Source organism: Antechinus flavipes, chromosome 2 (assembly GCF_016432865.1).
Source record: "Antechinus flavipes isolate AdamAnt ecotype Samford, QLD, Australia chromosome 2, AdamAnt_v2, whole genome shotgun sequence".
Classification (NCBI taxonomy): Eukaryota; Metazoa; Chordata; class Mammalia; order Dasyuromorphia; family Dasyuridae; genus Antechinus; species Antechinus flavipes.
This window is the reverse complement of record NC_067399.1, coordinates 290,609,691-290,614,616: the sequence shown is the minus strand read 5'-3', so window position 1 is coordinate 290,614,616 and position 4,926 is coordinate 290,609,691.

Here is a 4,926-nt window from a genome sequence, read left to right as displayed (position 1 = left end):
ACGAGAGTTATGCAGGGCTTTGAATGCCAAACATAGGATTTTATATTTGATCTTGAAGGTGATAGGGAGAGTGGGAATGATATGGTTGGAAGAGCTTAAGTAGAGTTTCTCACTTCATGTGGATAAAATTAAAAAAAAACATACTATGACATACATTTAAGCTAATTCTCACTTCAGGGGGGAAAATGAGCCTCTCCATTTCTCTATAATAAGCAAAGATTAAATAGAGGTGAGAATTGCTCCCCTGCTAATATAAGGACTCTATTCTTTGAATCAATTTACTGACCTACTTTTAGTAGGATATGAATTAGGAGTTATTTTCCCAGTAGTTCAAATGAAGCTTCATTGATCCAGCCATGTTCTTTCATCCTGTCTCCCTTGTGGCTGACAATACCTGTTTGTAAGAGGTTTGGCCAAGGTTAGGATGCAGTATATGACAAGGTCTGGGGTGACACAAGATGGAGCAGGACTATTTCTTCCATAGAGTTTCCTAGACAAGGTGATGATTAAAGGGTTGTTTTTGTGGTTTAGAAAATCCAAATAAATGTCAATCAATTCAGATATCAGGAAGTTTAAAATATATTATAGTAGATCCTGGCACTCTGCAAAGGGTTCTCAGAGGAATTTTTCTATAAGAAGGACATGCCTTAAATACAATTGACATGATTGACTGGATTGGCTAAGTTGAAACCATTACTGTCTATTGGGTAAATAATAGACCTTTTTAAGAAGCATATGAATGAAAACATATTTAACAAATAGACTGAAATGAGTCCTGAGGGACCTTTTGGGTTGATTGGGAGAATAAATAAAACATGTTTTCTAATATTACCAAAACATATATTGACCTGTTAGGTCATAAAGAAAACTCCCAGTTTCAGAATTTGTGTCTCTGAAAACAAATAAAGCCAAGAAAAATGCTTAGGCACAAAGCTTAACCACAATTGTTTTTAAAACTTAAGGAGTTTGAGAAATTTTCAGGTTTTTATAATACCAAACACATTTTGTCCTTCAACTTACCAAAAAACATTTTTTGCCTGAAATGGGAATAAGCTATAGTAGTCTGTCCTCAAGGTAGTCAATAACTTTCTCCAGTGATCACTCTGACATTTGCTATAATTCAGCATGAGCTGAAAGAAGACTCATGTTTCCTTTCAGCTTCCTGGTTTTCTTAATTCAAATAAAAAAATAACTTTTATTGGTGTGTTTCTATTTACATTAAAACATTTACAAATTATTCCTACTTCATGAGAAGACTCTCATAGAAAACTAAAAGAAGCAAAAAATAAAAATATAGTGAGCTTTCCTAGAATGGCAAGCAAAATTTCACATCAGCAACCCCCCCTTTTCTCTATTAAAAGTAAATTAAGAGAAATCTATTTTTTTCCTCTTACCTCTATAGCTTTGAGGGAAAAAAAGAAAAAAAAAACAAATTTCTTGTAACAAATATGCACAACAAACAAAAACAGTCTTCACCCTAAATCAATCACTACTTTGTTCTTGGATAACCCTCTAGAATTTTGAATGGTCATTATGTATTTGATTATAGTTCTTAAAGCTTTCAAAGTTATGTGTTAGTATAATACTGTTATTATTATATAAATTGTTTTCCTGGTTTCAAAACTTTCATTGTTTAGTTTATTGAACTCCTTCTAATTGCTCATTTTTACAGTATTGATTATATAATATAAATTATTCTTTGAACTTTCCTCACCTGAATCTGCATTAATTTATATAAATCTTTCTATTTCTCAATTTCTTATAGCATGAGTATTCCAATAATTCACATATTATAATTTATTTAACTTTTTTTAAATTGTCAGTTAAGTGGTTCAGTGGATAAAGCCCTGGATCTGGAGTCAAGAAGAACTGAGTTAACAATCCAGCTCAGATACTTACTACCTGAGTGATCCTGGGCAAGTCATTTAACCTCTGTCTTTCTAGGTTTCCTCAACTTAAAATGGGGATAATAATAGCACCTCTCTCACAGGATTGTTGTGAGAATCAAATAAGACAAAAAATTGTATAATACCTAGCAAAATGCCTGGCACATTGCAAATGCCACATAAATATTAGCTATTAATATTATTATCATGTTATGTGGCTGACTTCATAAAATCCTGGAAGAACTTAAATGAATTGATACTGAATGAGTAAAGCAAAACCAGAAAAACATTGTACACAACAAAGCCAAGATTGTGTGGTGATCATTTATAATAAACTAGCTCTTCTCAGCAATTTAGTGACCCAAGGTAATTCCAATAAACTTTGGATAGAAAACACCATCTGCATCCAGAGAGAGAAATATGGTGGATCAAAGCATATGGCTTTCATCTTTTTTTTTCTTTTTTTCTCTTTCTCATGATTTTTATTTTTTGTTCCATTTTTTTCTCTCTCAATATGATGCATATGAAAATATGTAAAAATGAATGTTCATGTATAACCTAAAAATAAATAAATAAAAATTAAAAAAAATTAAAGTGTTCATTTCCACTTTTGTCCTAATTATTTCATGGCTCAACTACTAATAGGTCTATCAAAATGATGGCAGTAGAGGTAGCAGCAGCAGCAATAGTAGTAGTAATAGTAGCAGTAAGTAGCAGCAGCTGCAGCAATTGTAATAGTAGCAGTAGCAGCAACAGCAGTTGTGATAGTAGCAGTAGCAGCAACAGCAGTAATAGTACCAGTAGCAGCAACAGTAGTTGTAATAGTAGTAGTAGTAGTAGCAGTAATAGCAGTATTAGTAGTAACAGTTGCAGTAGGAGCAACAGCAGCTTCAATAGTAATAGTAATAGTAGCAGTAGCAGCCAGCAGCAGCAGCAGCAGTAGTAATAGTAGCAGTAGGAACAACAGCAGCTGTAATAGTAATAGTAGGAATAGCAGCAGCAGCAGCAGTTATAGTTGTAGCAGTAGGACTACTACTAGTAGTAGTAATTACAGTATAATAATTCTCACTGAAATTATATAGCACTTCAAAGCATGCAGTCTTTGCATATGTCATCTTATTTAAATCTCATAAACACCTTTTTAGATAGGTATTGTAGGTATTATTATCCTGTTTTTCAGGTGAGGAAACTGAAATTCAGAAAGATTAAATGACTCAAGGGGAAGTGTATCTACAAAGGTGATAAGTATTTAATGAAGGACTTCAATCAAGTTCTTCTTGGTCACCAAGTCCAATATTGGCTCCACTTTGTAACACTTCTTATAAATAAGTAGAAGCCAGTGTCCTGAATCTGATATTTTGAGTCAAAGAGGGATCCTTAGGCAAGGATATCCAAAATTTCTGAAAGAAGTTTTATGTGTTGATAGATTTATAATAGCAACTTTACATTATTTTGGTCCCTGGCTACTTGAGGTCCCTGGATCATCTCTAAACTTTGTCTTATCTTTTTACTTCTATATGTAAGTTCAAAAGCCCACTCATTCTCTTATTGCTCCACATTCTACATTTCTCAAAACTGACTTTGATTTCAAATGCCTTATTTTCTGGTTGTATGATTCTCTTTTCCTTCAGTCAACTTGAAATGTTAAAATCATTTCCCTTTTCCATCATCTAAAATGCCTCCTTTAAGACCTACTCTTGCTTCCTCTTGTGTTTTTCAATGATTTTTAAATTGCTCACCTGTAAGATGGCACATTCTTTTCCTGCGAGTATGCTCTCCCTCATTTCTTTTTTTCTTTTCACACTCCTTTCGATAAGCTCTCTCAGTGGATAGAATTGCCTCTTCTGGGGACCCAGAATGTATCACTGTAATGATGCCTCATTTGTCTTAAGCAATTCTTAAAAAGTCAAAGTTAAAAATGTGTTGCAATCTCCATCCCTGAAGGGAGTTTCCACACCAACAAAATCATAAGTTAGTGATATATTTAACCTCATTTGCATACAGGTAGCTAGAAGAAAGAAGTATTGTTATATTGAAAAACAGAATTGAAAATGGAAATGGAATATATCTTTGAGATCATGCAACAAAATCACTTCAACTTAAGGATGAGAAATGTGAGACAAAGCAAAAATTTGCATTGTCAAATATGTTCTATCTTACTGCTTCTGTATCTTAACATTCTTTTTATTAAGGAGTTCTTCTTAATTACTTGGAGCCATTGGGAGGGAGATGGTGGAAATTATATTTTCTCAACTCTATTCTCCAAATAGATGTCAGATTATTTAAAAAGCAAATCTTGTTATTCTTGTTTAATTCATCTTAGTGAATCCCAGTTAACCCTTTGACAAAATATTTTGTAAAATTTCTTTATAGCTATCTATAATCAGGCTCCAACCTGTCATTTTCTTTCTCTTTAAGGCAATAATTTTTCCTGGGTTATATAAGCATCTGAGGCCAGTTTTGAACTCAGGTCTTCCTGATTTCAGGGCCAGTGCTTTATCCACTGCATCACCTAGTTACCCTTTCTAGTCTGCTGTTTTGAGGTATTTCACATAAGTTCCCTTTGTACATTTTTTCATTTTAATTCAACAGGTCTAATTACTATTGCCCATTTATGACATTCTAGGAATCATCTCTGTGAAGGTGTATCATTACCCAACTCTGAATATCTCACATATAACATAAGATTACTTGTTGAATTTAATGGAGGGGAGAAAGCCATTAATGATGGCTTTAATGATTCATGATTAGAGTTGCCTAAAGAATGAAGTTATCTCAAGAGATCTTCAAGGAGAGGACTGATTATTTCCTAAGCCTCCCTCACTTTTGTCTCTTAGAATTCTTTCAAAGTCTTAATTTTGTTGATCTTCATTCATTCTTGGTTCAAAAGAACCAATGTCACAAAGATGGTGTTTAGACTTGGGGTTGAAATCAATTTAAGTAAAACAGAGCTAAGCAAAGTCTTCAGCCTCACTCTTCCAGTCATCAAAGTCTGATGATAAGAGGAAAGTCAAGATAACTGATGATGGCTGGGAATGCA